The sequence below is a fragment of the Hemicordylus capensis genome, chromosome 2, assembly GCF_027244095.1.
Source record: "Hemicordylus capensis ecotype Gifberg chromosome 2, rHemCap1.1.pri, whole genome shotgun sequence".
NCBI lineage: Eukaryota > Metazoa > Chordata > Lepidosauria > Squamata > Cordylidae > Hemicordylus > Hemicordylus capensis.
Window position 1 is genome coordinate 115217167 of NC_069658.1, and position 16768 is coordinate 115233934.

The 16768-nt window shown below is 42.4% G+C and overlaps 1 long non-coding RNA gene across 5 annotated transcripts in view; it reads right to left on the minus strand.

Annotated features, from left to right (window-relative positions):
• Nucleotides 1-5158: 5158 nt before the first annotated feature.
• LOC128345647 (uncharacterized) overlaps nt 5159-16768 on the minus strand; it is a 79819-nt gene continuing 68209 nt past the window's right edge. For 4 of the 5 annotated variants that reach the window (XR_008316557.1, XR_008316556.1, XR_008316558.1 and 1 more), the window contains one exon: nt 5159-11213. This is a non-coding gene — a long non-coding RNA (uncharacterized LOC128345647). The remainder of the gene's footprint in view (nt 11214-16768) is intronic. The other variant, XR_008316559.1, reaches the window with a different exon arrangement.

Consider the following 16768-nt stretch of genomic DNA (forward strand, 5'->3'; position numbering starts at 1 on the left):
ATGAAGTTATCATCAATCATCATCGTCGTCATCATCCTCATCCTACCTAATTGGCAGCAGCACTCAAGACTTCTGGATGAGGCATTTCCTAACTATCTGAAGGTTATTTCTGCCTTTTAGCTAGAAATTGCATGGGTTGGATTTGGGAACTTCTTCATGTAAAGCCCCTGCTAACTTGGCAAAGAAGCCAAGTTAAACCAGACTCATTTTTTAAAAGGAATATCTCCAGGCATTTCAGCTGCAGTGAACCAGAATTTTCTTTAACCCCCCCATCCGAATAGATGGCTTGGTTTAGACTGGGCAGAGGGGACCCCAGGACAATTTAAATCGCCCATGAAAGCGGATGTTCATTGTCAGGTGAGTCCGGGAGCAGATTAAGCAACGCTTTGAGGATGGGCTCAGAAGGCGCTGAGACCTGCCTCCGAAAGGCAGCCGGCTGCTTGCTCCCAGATTGAGATCTCAAGTTTAGGGGACGGAAGTTCAAGCTGCAAGGGTTCAAGCTCCCGGATTGAGATATCAAGTTCAGGGGACGGAAGTTCAAGCTGCAAACTGCAAGGGCTGGTGGCAAAAGCTACAGCACCGGCTCCCAGTTGTGATGCAGCCCAGCTGCCAGAGGCCCTGAGAACTCGGCCACCTCCCTGCCTGGGCTGAGAGCAGAGCCAGTGCTACGAGCTGCTGCCTGGTGCACCGTGCTGTGCCGCAGCCAGCCACCCTTGGCTGACAGTCGGAACCGGCCGAGAAGGGTCAGGAGGCAATAAGGAAGACTGGCAGGGGGAGGGGGAACCTCTGCGGACACCCCCACCACCTCCAGCAACAGCCCCAAAGGGGGTAAGTTCAAAAACAATGTAGTTTAAAAAAAAAACCTCACGAACACACCCCGGACCGGACCGGGGAGGTTCGAGGGGTGCCAGACCAAACTGGCCCAGTCAGCTTCGAGTCCGGTCCGAACTCGAACCAAACTGGATCAGCTGGTTCCGTGCACACCCCTAGTTTTAATCAGTCAATTATTTATAAAATGGCACTTTTGTATACTGTTACTATTCCTTGTTTTATTCATCTTAGTAGATTTAAATAGGGCTCTTTGCAAGCCTAGACATTCAATGTAAAGCAAAACATGTTATGGCCCTTGTGGATGTAAAGAGCCATGATTGTTTAGGAAATGGTAAATCACCTAACTCCATCATAGTACTGTAAATCTTTGCATTGAAGTGCTAATCTGTGTTTGGGCAGTATCATTTCATACTGCTGGTGGACACATACTATAATGAATACTTCTTCCCACACAAAAATTCCCTTCACATAGAAAACTTTGTCAGGAAGAAAACTCCCTGACATCCTCGGTTTCTGTGTGGAAGCATCAAGAATTAGGTCTTAATCTACAGCAGTATAGGGTATTGGGTAACTTATGATGTCCAAAATGGTAATGGCAGTTTGCATGCACTAGGGCTACAATAACATTACTAGGAGTTTTACTCTAGGAAAACAGTATATATAACAAAACTAGAGACAACATTATGATATCTTTTTGAAGCCACAGGAAGATCAGTCTTTATTAGTCATGATAAGACAGACAAGGCCAGTTACCCCAGCAGTGCACTTTGTTAGCGTTGCTTGAGTTGGTTGTCCCAAGGATAGATCCTGACAAACAAATTTAAACATGTTTCCTTCCATCATAAATAATTATAATACAAGAAGCAAGCTGAACTAGGCAATAAGCTCTTGCAAACATCAGGATGGAAGGAATTACATTGAAAGGCTGATAGCATTGATGCTTGGAATGGATAAAATCATGTTCAATAGTTAATAGAAAAATAATTGCTAAAGCTGGTGGAGCAGCAAAACAAAACCCTTATCTCTACCCACCACCTCCAAACATTAAAACGTCTGCATGCAATGGCATATGAAAATAAAGTGAGCAGATATTTGATCACATCTTCCCAACAACTCTAAGGGAATATAAAATACCCTAACATCCTGCTTTCCTTCTTAGCTTCAGTCTCCATATTTCTTTACTTTCCAGCCTTCTGAAAGGTGTGACATGCAACCAAAAAGACTTTACCTTCAAAACATGAAATGTTAGTTTAAAGCAGTGATTCTCAAATTGGTCATTCAAAATGGCGGCCTCTGGCCTTCAGTTGAACAAAATGGTGCAGAAGATCTCCAGTCAGCCCCCACAGCACTAAACAGGAATGAATGCTGTTGGGAAATCCCTCAGTGGCTCAGCTAGGTATTTGAAAAGGAAGACTGGAAAGCAGTTCCAGAACTTGTAAGCATCTGAAGGGTGTGATTCTGGAAGATTTCATGTCCCCATCAAAATTTCAAAAGATCAGGACCTGGACATATATTGGGAAAGTACCTTTAAATTCTAGGCACAAATTGGCTTGGGAACTTCTGAACAAGTTGGTAGGTTTAATATGTGGTTCTTATGATAAATTAATGACAATTGGAGCATTACATGTGATTAATAATCTCATTGGTGTATAATAGCCACATTTTTCTTCTGTAATGTATAAAATTAACTCCTTCATATGCTCTTCCCAAACGTTTGGATGACTGCTGGTTTATTCCTGAAAAATTATAATAAAGTTATGGGCACCTTAATCTGGCATTCTAAACAGCATGGTTTAAAATGGAAACATGTTTCCCAGAAGAGCATAGTTAAAGAGCATACATTTCAGAAAGTACCATCTTATTCAAGCAAGTCCAGGAAGCCATTTAAACTCTATATCTCCTAGCTGAACAAGATTTTAATGTAATAAAAAAAAATTCAATGAGTGATTGAGTAGCAATTAAGTTAGCAAGATCTGTTAACATTTAGGGTTTTTAAAAAATATAAGCGTTAATTAATTGCATGAACAACTGATTATTCTGTCAGATTGGAAAGTGAGTTCATTGATCTTAAAATTAATCTACGTACAAGAGAAGGACTGATAAAATAATTTGTGGGCTGTGACAGGAAGATTGCAAACGATATGAAGTACCTGTGAAAGGAGGGGTAGAAGTTCCACAGACAAACTGTGGTGAGTACTGCATTATTGCACTTTCAAAGGATCATGTTTGTACTCACACATGTCATTTATATAACTGTAACCCCAATAGTCTGATAACCACACATTTCACAAGACTAATCACATGTATCAAAGGTCAGCTTTCAGCTCACTCTTCCTCCATAAAATTCTGCTGTATCTCCCCAATCTCAGGAAATGTTCATTCTTGCTTATGTATAGACTTAGTTCACATAAACATACAGCAGTCAGCAATTCTGAAGGGACTATTCTGCAAGATGTTCCTTTATTCTTCAGTGTCCACACATATTTTAAGAACAGGTACAAACAAGCCTCTCACATTCTCAGTACAATTACACTGAGTGAAGTCCCATCCCAGGTAAGGTCCTTCACAGTTGCTGTGGCGGCGGTGGGGGTGGACAGAAAGGGATGGTGTAGGACAATGTTCTTCACTGTAAGACTGAAGAGCCAGTGGCAGCTCCCATAAGTCCTAAGTGCAGCTCTCTGACCAATTGTTTATTGAGCCTGTGCCAAGCTTCAGATGAAACTGAATACTCTGCACAGTCCCCCAGCACCAGGTGGAGGTGACTGTTACCACCATGCAGTGCTGCACTTTGCCTATGGCTGGTGAGGCTCCTTTAAGGGAAACAGAGCCCTCTTGAACCCATGCACCATCTTGGAAAGTGTGCACAGGGTGCTGCAAAGTGTAGCCCTTCCCAGCACTTTCCCCAGAGAGCTCTTATGAGAGGGCTCCATCTCTCTTAAAGGGCCCTTCCAGCACTCAAAAAATAGTAGTGCTATGTGAAGGTCAGCACAATAGGAAGATTTTATTTTATTTTATTGTGCCAAAGTGCCCCACACTTGAAAAATAGTGAGGGTCATGGTGTAGGAAGCAAAATGGTAACTAAGACACCTAGCGAAGATTTTTTTCTAAGTTCCCAGCTCTCGGCAATGAATTTCCAAATCTGCGTGGAATCTGCTTTAATGTCTGACAAGAGTGTAGCAAGGTTGCAGTGGACCCTGGGACAAAAAGTGAAGATGGGACCCTGCCCGCTGCCATATTCTTCAGAGAGGCATGAGGAGAAGAAGCTGTTACCCAGTCAGTGGGCCATTTGTCTCTGACCCCCCCTTGTTTATTTCTACATAAGAACATCCCTGCTGGATCAGGCACAAGGCCCATCTAGTCCAGCATCTCGTTTTACACAGTTGCCCATCAGATGCCTCTGGGGAGCCCACAGGCAAGAAGTATGTGCATGCCCTCTCTCCTGCTGTTGCTCCCCTGAAACTGGTATTCAGAGGCATTGTGCCTCTGAGGCTGGATATGGCCACTAGACTAGTAGCCATTGATAGACCTGTCCTCCATGGATCTGACTAAGCCCCTTTTAAAGCCATCCAAGCTGGTGGCCATCACCACATCCCATGGCAAGGAATTCCATGGATTAATTATGCGCTGTGTGAAAAAGTACTTCCTCTTGTCAGTCCTAAATTTCCTAACCTTCAGTTTCATGGGCTGACCTCTGGTTCTAGTGTTGGAGAGAGGGAGAAAAATTTTTCCGTCTACCCTCTCAACTCCATGCATAATTTTATACACCTCGATCATGTCTCCCCTTAGTCACCTCTTTTCCAAGGTAAAGAGCCCCAGATGCTGTAGCCTAGTCTCATCAGGAAGGTGCTCCAGGCCCCTGATCATTTTGGTTGCCCTCTTCTACACCTTTTCCAGTTCTGCAATATCCTTCTTAAGATACTGTGACCAAAGCTGTACGCAGTACTTCAGATGTTGCCACACCATAGATTTGTATAAAGGCATTATAATATTAGCATTTTTATTTTCAATCCCCTTCCTAATGATTCCTAGCATGGAATTAGCCTTTTTCACAGCTGCCATGCACTGAGATGACACTTTCAATGAGCTGTCTACCACGACCCCAAGATCTCTCTCCTGGTCAGTCACCGACAGCTCAGATCCCATCAGTGTATATGTGAAGTTGGTGTTTTTTGCCCCAATGTGCATCACTTTACACCTGTTTACATTGAACCACATTTGTCATTTTGTCCCCCAGTTTGGAGAGATCTTTTTGGAGTTCCTCACAATCTGTTGTGGATTTCACTACCCTAAATAGTTCTCTGGGTTGTATAGTTCTTTATGTTTTAGGCAATGACTCAGAAATACAATACACAAAGAAACAGAAAACACAAAGCAGGGTCCTAGCATGCTCAGAAGTGTCTTTGCTGAGTAAGGAGCAGCTTAGAGTAGTCCTCAGTGAAACTCTAGCAACAGGAAGTTTTTATTCTTCCTTGTCAGTGGATCAGGAGGAATAAAAATGAGTCTTCCCAGAACTGACATCAGCGACACAGAAATAGTAGACGAGATCGTGACTTTAGCTTTGGCTGCCATTTTTCATCATCCCTACATGTAACATAGTAAGGTTTGAAACTGTGGGAAATGGTAGGAGGGAAACTGGCAGATGAAAAGGCTGTTGCTGAATTATTTTGAATGAAGGCAGCCTTTGGAGAAGGGAGTGTGCTTGGCCATAATGGCTCTGTCACTGAGACTGTCTGAGTCACATATTCTTCTCAGTGTGCTGCTGCCAAAAACTGTGTGTGCTGCTGCCACCACAATTGTACAAACTTTGGTGATCATATCCCACATGGATGCACAGGTTCATATTAATAGCACTTCCATTCAATCCTGGCTGGGCCAATGGCCTTGTATAGTCCTGGATGGAATCACAGTGTAGGCAACAGTTATTATTTGACTCAGGGTTTCTCATTTCTATCCCAAAGGGATCATCTAAATATACTGAAAAAAGAAGTAATTTAGTTTAGGCATTTTATTTGGGGGCGGGGGTGTCAAAAGGAGGACACAAAATTGATTCTACAGCCCTGGCACACATTTCACTATATATAAATACAAAAATCACAGCATTTTCCTGCACAATGCAGAACCTCTATTTACTTGATGGAACAAATATAATAACTTAATAATTCTGTAGGTTTTTCAGTATTCCTCATTGTTCCACAGAGAATGGTGGAGATCTACAAAGGCGAATAAGGGTTAAGTTGAGAAATTCAACAGTAAAATACTCTATTTTTGAGGACCTTCAGATCCATATTCCATCAATGAAATACAAAGCATGTGCAGGTACTTGAAAAGAGACATTTCAGAATCTTGATGTTTATAAATTGCAGCTTCTAATTAAATGGCATCTACTTCCTTAAACTAAATACTTTAATTACCATGCTTTCATCTCTACATTCTGTAAATCTTTGTACAAACCATACTTTGCTCTCTATTTCAATTAATTCATGGCATTAAAAAAAGTTGGTTCCCATTTCTTCCCCTTGCATCTCATCTTGTTACAACTTGGTTTGATCCATTATGCATTCTGGTAGATACATTAGGTTAAAATTATATGGATTCTCCTACTTGAATCACTTGAATTATGTGTTGCATGTTTATGATTTGTAATAAACTATTTATATTCTAACCAGTCATCCAGAAACATTTTCTGTTGCTGTAGCAGGTATAAAAAAGTAAAACAAAAATCTTAAAGGACAATCAATGTAGAAAATATCCACTTTAACAAACTAGATTATTCTGTGCAAGTGTTTTCAAGCACAACTAAGTACAGTGGTCCCTCGACTTACAAACTACTCGACATAAGTATTTTTCGAGTTACAAATGGCAGTTTTAGATCCGGTTTTAGATGTGGTTTTTTCGACTTACAAATTTTTAGATGGGGTTTCCTCGACTTACAAATTTTTAGATGGGGTTTCCTCGACTTACGAATTTTACATGCGGTTTCCTTGACTTGCCTGCCTGTTTACTGCCTGTTTATTCTTGAAAAGAAATGTTCCTGTGCAGTTTGCAAGCCTTACTGGGGGTCTGGGTCTTTTTTCTAGGCTCCGGAACGCATTAATCCGTTCCCAATGCATTCCTATGGGAAACCGCTTTTCGACTTACGAATTTTTCGACTTACAAATGTGCATTCGGAACGGATTAATTTCGTAAGTAGAGGGACCACTGTATAAAGATAGCTACATGTCTCTTAACCTTTACCACTCCTGGATCACTTTCTTCTCATTTGTAGTTAGTTTCTTCCAGATAATGTCCTTTTGGCTTTACTTAAAACACTGTCTGCAGCATTATGAAATTTCTTATGCATAGCTATGGAAGAAAAACTGAATCTGTTACCTTTGGGTAATAATTGCAGAAAAGGCATGGAAATAACCTTAAATTTAAAGATATAATGCAATGTGCATTTCAGACAGAATGCAACCATACTTAATGCAGTCCTCAAGCCACATATTTATTTATTTATTTATTTATCAATCAATCAATCATATTTTATACCACCTGATATTTACATCTCCATATAGTGGCTTGCTGAGTGTTTGACATTTTTCCTCCTCCCAGGTTTGATAGTCAAAAACAGGGACAGGGGACTGAAAATGCAAAGAATCCTTCTGGGGCGGGGTTTTTTTAATTGGGGGGGAGCAACCCTTCACAACCATTTTTAGTTGACCCAGACCATGTTTAGATCAGTTCTCAAAATGGAGCTCAATGGCATGCATGCCCTCCCTTTTCAAATTCCCTCCCTTCGCAAAAGCAAAACAAATTCTTCCCCTGCATGGAGGGGAAATGAGAGTGGGAAGAAGCCCATCCTGCTAGCATACTCAGTATGTCATTTCTATAGCAACTTGGTAGGGAGTCAAAACGACTGCCTAGTTAGTGAGATGGACTGCTTTCCACTTCTGTTCCTCCTCTCACAGGCAAAGATAAGAGCTTTATGGTTAGTTAATGCATAGCTTACTGAGGCAGATGCGTTGGGGGATGCAGTAGCAGGAGAGCATATTTTCCCCCTGGTAACTAAAGCCCTTGCTCTTGTGATTATTTGAAGGGATTGCTCACAATTCCCCCAATCATTTTTGTTTGCTCCATCTCTAAAATCAGCACATATATTAAAGGCTGCCAGTCAGGCTATGCTTGGTGGGTCACCAGGTGCATAGACCTGATTTATCTGGTGCAATAAAATATGAAGCGGAAGCATGAGATCCATACATGATTTAAGGAGGAATATTTGAGTATTTGTTTCCCTGAGGAGCAATAGTAGTGTGGAAAGAGGAAGTGCAATAGCAAGTAACTCGTTAGAAGCACATTGTAAAGTGGAGGTTTGGAGCTACTGTCACTGTTCATTGCAACAATAACTCTTTCTCCCATACTACTCCTATTAGTACCTTAGCAAAAGGGTGGTTTGTGCATAACTGACTTTTGATTCAGACCAGAGCACTAATCATCCACCAATGCATTTCTGTGCAAGCTTTTAGGTCTGGATTCACATATCCTACACCACAATGAGCTTACTGCAGGGGTTCTCAAACTTGGGTCCGCTGATGTTGTTGGACTATGACTCTCATCATTTCCAGCTACGAAGGCTGAAGTCTTTGTAGCTGAAGATGATGGCAGTTGTAGTCAAACATCTGGGGACTCAAGTTTGAGAACCCCTGGTTTACAGGATGTATTTACAGGTATATGCTTACAGGTGCACAACCCCCCTCTGCAAAGGTGAAAGACCTATTAGATTGTCCCATCCTAAAATGTTATTGGATCCAACAGGATTCCAAGAAGCCGCAGAAGTGTTTCAAGTTGGCTCTTCTAGTGATTCTGTCAATACTCTGGTGCAAATATGGAATAATGAACTCACTAGAGTGGTAGACACAATTGCTCCTAAGCGTCCTCGCTGACCTTCTTCGAAGTCAGTCCCATATTACTCAGAAAAACTACAGGAGCTGAGGTGGTGATGGAGACAACAGGAGTGCACGTGGAGGAAGACGGCACAAATCCGATAGATACATTTGAAGATCTATGCTCTGGTAGTACAGGAGGCAAAAAAGCAGTTTTGTCTGTCCTCATTGATTCTGCAAATTCACATCCAACTGGGTTGTCTTGGGTTGTGAGGGGGCTAATTTATTCACCTTCTGCCTTGAATTTGAACTTGGAACCATCTGTCACTTGCTGTGATGTCTTTAAAGACCTTTTTGCTTATAAACTCTCACATATTCATGCCGAACTAGACTCTACAGTAATTGCAGAGTCTACTGTAGAGGTGTCCATCAACTCCTCTTGTAGGTTTTGATTGGATCACTTTCAGTTTGTGACTCCTGAGGATGTGGACAAACTGCTTCAGACTGTGCGTCCCATGTCCTATCCTCTCAACCCTTGCCAAACTTGGCTTATTTCAGTCACATTATTGGAGACTGTCTGGTAAATATTATAAATGCTTCTCTGAGGGAGGGCAGGATGCCTCCTTGTTTTAAGGAGGATATTATTAGACCTTATCTGAAGAAACATGCATTGGACCCCTTGGAGTTGCCTAATTACAGACCCTTTTCTAAACTTCCATAGGCAAGGCAATTGAGCGGGTGATGGCCTCTCATCTCCAGGCAGTTTTGGATGACACAGATTATAAGAATGTATATATACAGATTATAAGGTCTATAAGAACAATATCTTCCTTGCCAGGATCCCTGTCGAAATGTCTGACCATATTGAATGTGTGTACCTAAGTTTGGGGACCAGGGATAAACTGGGACTTCTGTTGGTGTGCTGATCATCCCACTACCCAAGGGAGTCCCGAACTGAGCTGACAGACTTGGTTTCGGGAGTGACAGTAGAGTCTTCCAGCCTTGTGGTGCTTGGGGACTTCAATGTTCACGTTGGGACCAATTTGTCCAGGGAGGCTCTGGAATTCATAGCAACCATGATGACTATGGGCCTATCCCAAGTGGTCTCAGGACCACTGCATATTGCTGGTCACACGCTTGATCTGGTCTTTCACTCTGAACAGGGTGGTGTTCCGTGGGTGGTGACTCCTGTGATTTCCCCATTGTCATGGTCGGACCACCATCTGATTAACTCTCAACCACATCCCACCTCCGCAGATGTTTGTGTGTGTGTGGGGGGGGGGGGGGCATTAGGATGATCCAATAGGATTCTGAGAAGCCTTGGAAGGATTTAGTGTTGGCTCTCCTGGTGACCCTGTCAACACTCTGGTTGAGAACTGGAACAATCAACTCACCAGGGCAGTGGACATGATTGATTCTAGGCATCCTCTCCAACCTGATTCAGAACTGTCCCCTTGGTATATGGAAGAACTATAGAGGCTGAAGCGGTGAGGTAGACAACAAGACCACAAGTAGAGAAAGACTCGACCCAAATCTGACAAATTACTTCATAGAGTGCATTTGAAGATCTATGTTTAGGCAATACATGCTGCAAAGAAGCAATTCCTTTCCTCCCATATTACGTCCATAAGTTCATGTCCGGTGGAGTTGTTCAGGGTTGTGAAGGGGCTAATGTGCAGCCCTTCCCCCCTTGAATCAGTGCGTGGAACCCACAATTACCCACTATGACGTTCTTAATGAGTTTTTTGTGGACAAAATCTCTTGTATTCGGGCCGACTTGGTTCCAACTCCACAGTTGTTACAGAGTCTGATGCCGAGGTGTCCAGCAGCTCTTCTTATGTGACAGCCCTGGATCAATTTCAGTTTCTGACTCCTGATGATGTGGACAAATTGCTTGGAATGGTGCGGCCTACAACCTGCCCTCTTGATCCTTACCCAACATGGCTTATACTATCTGGCAGGGAGGCTGTTGTAGAGGGCCTGGCAGAGATTATAAATGCTTCTCTGAGGGAGGGCAGGATGCCTCCTTAAGGAGGCAATTATTAGACCACTTCTGAAGAAGCCTGCCTTGGATCCCTCAGAGTTAAGCAACTACAGGCATGCCTCCAACCTTGCATGGCTGGGCAAGGTGACTGAGAAGGTGGCGGCTTCCCAGCTCCAGGTGGTCTTGGAGGAAACTGATTATCTAGACCCATTTCAAACTGGCTTTCAGGTGGGCTATGGGGTGGAGACTACCTTGGTCAACCTGATGGATGATCTCCAATTAGGAATTGACAGAGGGAGTGTGACTCTGTTGGTCCTTTTCTCTCGGCGGCTTTTTATGCTATTGACCATAGTATCCCTCTGTAATGTCTGAGGAGATTGGGAGTGGGAGGCACTGTTTTGCAGTGGTTCCACTCCTACCTCTCGGGCAGGTTCCAGATGGTGTTGACTGGAGACTGTTCTTCCAAATCTGAGGTTTCCTATGGTGACCCTCAGGGCTCCATATTGTCTCCGACGTTGTTTAACATCTACATGAAACTGCTGGGAGAGATCATCAGGAGATTTGGTGTAGGGCATTATCAACATGCTGATGAAACTCAAATCTATTTCTCCATGTCAACATCATCATGAGAAGGCATAACCTCCCTAAATGCCTGGCTGGAAGCAGTATTGGGCTGGATGAGGGATAACAAACTGAGGCTGAATCTAGATAAGACGGAGGTACTTATTGTTCAGGGTCAGAACTCAGGAAACAATTTTGATCTGCCATTTGTGGATGGGGTCACGCTCCCCTGGACAGAACAGGTACACAGTCTGGGGGTGCTTCTGGTTCCAAACCTCTCCCTAGTGTCCAAGGTTGAAGCAGTGGCCAGAGGGGCTTTTTATCAGCTTCGACTGCTATGCCAGCTGCGTCCATTTCTTGAGATGAATGACCTCAAAACGGTGGTACATACAATAGTAATCTGGATTACTGCAATGCGCTCTATGGGGGGCTGCCTTTCTACATAGTCTGGAAACTGCAGTTGGTCCAGAATGTGGCAGCCAGGTTGGTCTCTGAGTCATCTAGGAGAGACCATATTACACCTGTGTTGAAATAACTACACTAGCTGCCGATACATTTCCAGGCAGAATACAAAGTGCTTATTTTTACCTATAATGCTCTAAACAGCTTAGGTCCTGGGTATTTAAGAGAATGTCTTCTTCACCATGAGCCCCGCCGCCTGTTAAGATCATCTGGAGAAGTTTGTCTGCGACTGCTGCCAACTCATTTAGTGGCTACTCAGGAACAGGCCTTCCCTGTTGCTGCCCCTGAACTTTGGAATGCACTCCCTGTTGAAATAATAGCCTTCCCATCTTTGGCAACTTTTAAAAAGGCACTGAAGACACATTTATTCACCGAGGCTTTTAATTAGATTCATGGTTTTTCATTTTTAATATTGTTTTAAAATGATTTTAACATTAATGATTTTTAATGTTTAAATGATTTTAACTGTTTAATTGATTTAGTTTCGATTTTAATTGTTCATTGATTTTGTTTTTATTTTGATGTAAACCAACCTGAGCCATTTTTGGAAGGGCATTATATAAATCAGATAGATAGATAGATAAATAGATAGATAGATAGATAGACAGATAACCTAGACCCATTCCAAACCGGCTTTCAAGTGGGCTATGGGGTTGAGACTGCCTTGGTTGCCCTGATGGATGATCTCCAATTGGCTATCAACAGAGGGAGTGTGACTCTGCTGATCCTTTTGGCTCTCTCAGTGGCTTCCAATACCATCGACCATGGTATCCTTCTGGATTGCTTGAGGGAGATGGGATTGGATGGCACTGTTTTTTAGGAATGTGCACGAACCGGTTCGGCACTCCTTTTATGGAGCGCCGAACTGATTCGAAAGTCCAGCATTTGAGATGAGGTGTTTGGAACTCTCTTTATGAAGTAATATATTTAGGGAGAAGAGGGATAATAAAGAGGCCATGAACTCTAAGAGGTTGTGGATACCACCTTCTCAGAGCAGTAGCAGAATGACAGCAGCAGACACAACTGATACACTAGGCAACTCTCTATCCTCTAGGAACCTTCTTTGCTTCCTCCACCTGGTTTTAGGGGAGCAAAGCTAAGAGCCACTATCAACTACACCTTGTATTCTGAACATTACTGTGTAAATCTGCTGCAGTTATTGTGAACCATTTTGATAAAGATTGGCTGACATCCAAACTAACATTTTTGTGCACTGAAAAACATTTCACACATATAACAACAATTTCACCAATCCTTGTTTCTTCCAGCTCCTCCTACCCCCAAATTTCCCTGAGGGTTCCACAACCCTCAAGGGACATATTTTTGGGTGGGACAGTGGGATGCAGATATCAGCAAAAATTGCCTCTCCCCCTCTCATTTTAAGGAATTTCCTCTCATTCAAAAATATTTTTCAGTGTGCATAGCGTTAACCCGTACAATTGAAAAGTTACTCGTGCCAGCCACTTCTGGTACGATGCTGAACAGGGCTTCAAGTAGGTATGCTGCAACTCCACACTATTGATTTTGGGAAGAGCAATGGCTGGGGGAAAGCGGCGGAGCAGGTAAGGGCACCACCCTGCCCCCTTAAAGGAACCTCCCCACCTCCCAGGAGTGCATGAACTAATTTGTGCACATCCCTACTGTTTTGCAGTGGTTCCAGTCCTACCTGTCTGGCAGATTCCAGATGGTATTGTTGGAAACAAAGTGAATGCTAAAGTATGGAGTTCCACAAGGCTACATATTGTCTCCTTTTAACATCTACATGAAACCACTGGGAGAGAGAATCAAGAGATTTGATGTTTGGAGCAAGGGGCCCAACTGGGACCTATATTCGAAGGTCCCCCCAATGGACAGGTTGAGGCCTATATCAATCCTTGCAATTGCTACAAGGGACACTCTAGTTAGGGGCATGACTGAAAATTAAGTGAGCCAGTTACCCAGAGAAAAGGGGAAGATTACTAGACATGTTCTTCTTAGATAATTGCTAAGTGCCTTGAATGCTATCTTGTGCTTTTGCATTCTTGCCAACATTTTGTTATTCTCTGGTAGTAATGAACATACTGATTTTTATCTATCTGTCTGGAGCATTCTGAATATTGTTGTGCTATAGTGGAATTGCTTGTTAAACAATATTGAAATGCTTGGTAGAGGAAAAGTTCTGATCATTGAACCATGATCCAGTGTTCTAATGTGGTATCCACCCCTCCTTTGGTTATTTTGTTGACACCCCTCCTTATTTTGACCCAGACAGAGGCATTAAGGTGCCTGTGAAAATTATGTACATGTTTCTTTGGAGACAGGATTTTATGGATAAGAACCCCACATAGAAGGAAAGGGGTGACCGGGGGGGGGCAAAGTTTCCAAAGTGTGCATATGCTGAGTCTAGAGCAATTGTTTACAGTACCAGGGTGACTGTATGGAAAAATCCATCTGAAAGCTATAGGGGCAGATCTAAGAATCTGAACCCTATAAGATAGGTTGTCTTTGGGCAATATGGCAGAGAGCTATAAAGAAAGCAATCCACCTTGTCTGTCTGGCTGCCTGTCTAGCTCTTGATTGACAGAAGTAAGTTTTCATAGAGAAAGCTCACTAGTGCATAATACTGCGAAGCAAGTATTATGCAAGTCTTCAATGACATCATCATCCGGCCCAGATCTGAGATGCCTGATCTGACATCAGACACAGCAGCATGGCTAGGGTGCCTAGGGGCCGCCGGCGGCGGGTTACACCCATGCAGCTGGTGGCTTACTATGTGTCTGGTTAGATCTATGAGTTTCCCCTTTTAAAAAAATCTATCTTTTACCAAGGTATTGGGGAAGGGTGGGTCCAGGCCCCTTCCCCACGGGGAGGGCAGTTACCTTTTCCCCAGAATAAAAAGAGACCCCTATAGGGGTCTCGACCCAAACAGGTCAACTACAAAACCACAAATTCAGCAACAGAGAGGTGCTGAACATCAATTTGCACCCCTGCCCTAGGAGAGGGTGGCACCCCATGATGGCAGATGCCAAAGAAGTATTTATTTTGGCATCTGGTCATCTGATCAACATGCAATCTCATGGTAGAAGAAAGTGATCCAAAAACAGTCAGGTGCTCCTTGGCTTTTACCACCATTCTCAGAGCATGAGCTTCCCTGACTCAGCCAGCCCAGGTCTTTCTTTCTGGTTTGTGTGTATCTGAGTCTGTTCAGATTTCCCTGTCAAATTAGTCTCAGTTCTTGCTCTGGAAGAGTGGGCGGGATTTATCCATTCTGTGCATCTGAATTCTTTTGTGGTTTGTGTGTGTTTGCATTTTGCTCCCCACCCCCTGGGTTCTTGGGCCAACTCTCATCTGTCTCTGTTCCCCTTCACTTGCCTAATGTTTAAAGGTGTTCCTCTAACGTGACCCAGTAAGGGGCTGTTTAAGTTTATTTCCCTGTCTTTCTGCTCATTGTCTTTTTTATGTTTATCCTGTCTGTGTTCCCAACCTTAGTCGATCTTCCCCATGTCGGTTAATTCTTCCTCTTTGGTGCCTTTCCCCTAAACATTAGACTTAGTATTCCTATCAGAGGATCCACACTAACTACACATCAAAAAGTCTACACTTCACAATTAGAAAATCCATACTCCAAACATATATAGGTATGTTCAATTTAGAAATAGGACAGTTGATCACAGAAGTTAAGTTGTGTGCTTAGACATGTGTTCCATCTTACATGTGTGCTTAGACATGTGTTCCATCTTACATGTTATGAGTAATGTGGGAATGCCCGTCATGTTTTTTATTCTTCATGTTTCTTTTATTATACTCAATAAAATATATTCATTATGTGACCTAATTCATTATGTGACCTAATTCATTATGTGACCTGACTCCCTGTGTCTCTTGGGAAAGACTGCCCTTTTTATAACCATGCCTTCAATGTCCCTCGGAGAGCATGCAAAATTCCCCCTTGTAACAACTACTTTTTATTTGCACATGAGTAACAGTCACAAACAAAACAAAATGGAGGCAGTAAATCAAAACATACAATGGATTACATTTCTTTGCATTTGCAAGAGCTGTGCTGTTAGCAGTGCTAGAGCTAACATCCTGGATTCAAGGTGGAAAGAAGGGCATGGCAGGAGTATTGAGAGCAATTTTATCAGTGAAACATTAAAGGGCAAAAAATGCTGGTTTATATGGCTGGCAAGACCAGAAATAGCAGTTGAATGACAATACTATTTATGAGTGTGAAAGTATGCATTATACTAACATACCAACACAGTTATGTTTATAGGTAGCATTGCTGTTTATGTAGATATAAAGAGTGGTTGTGAATACTGGTGGTATTTAGAATAATTGTTATGTCTATGTGATTTCCCAGTATGTCACCATTACATGGTAACACCCGTGCATTAGTCAAAATATGGAAAGTAGTTAAAATTAAGAATATATATATATAATATTTCCTTAATTTAAAATATTGTCACTATTAAAGATTTTTTGCCAATCACAAGGCAGATGTCCAAATTATTTCTTCTCTTTAAAATGCAGGTACATATAGATAGAATAGAACTGATTTTAATGAGAATCAGTGGTGTTAATAAAGCTTTGTCATGGAATACAGTTAGTGAGCCATTCACTTTATTTTGGTTAAATGATGCTTATGTGACAATGCTATACAAAGTTTTGGACTGATGCAGTTTGAAATTTACAGCAATGATTAATTTTGTCATCACTGGTTTCCAGAGAGTTCTTTATAGTATGAGGAACAAGAACCCTCGTTGCTATGAATACGAATTGCTTGAGAATTCGTGTTAACCACGTGGCTTTGTACAGCACAACTGCCAAATCATTAAGCCACCTTCAATCCAAACTTCAAGTTCAGACAGGTGTTAGCACAGTGGGTTCTGGGAGAAAGCTGAGGAAAGTGCTGGCATCTGCAAAGATAGATACTTGCATGTCACATTATGAGAGGCCTACCGCAGGCTTCCATACAGCTGAGCCATGCTGTTGCCAGCCATTGATTTAGTGCCTGAATACACCAATTTTTACTAATTCAAAGCAGCAAGGTCATTTTAATTCACTTCATCTGGTCTTTCCATTATAGCAG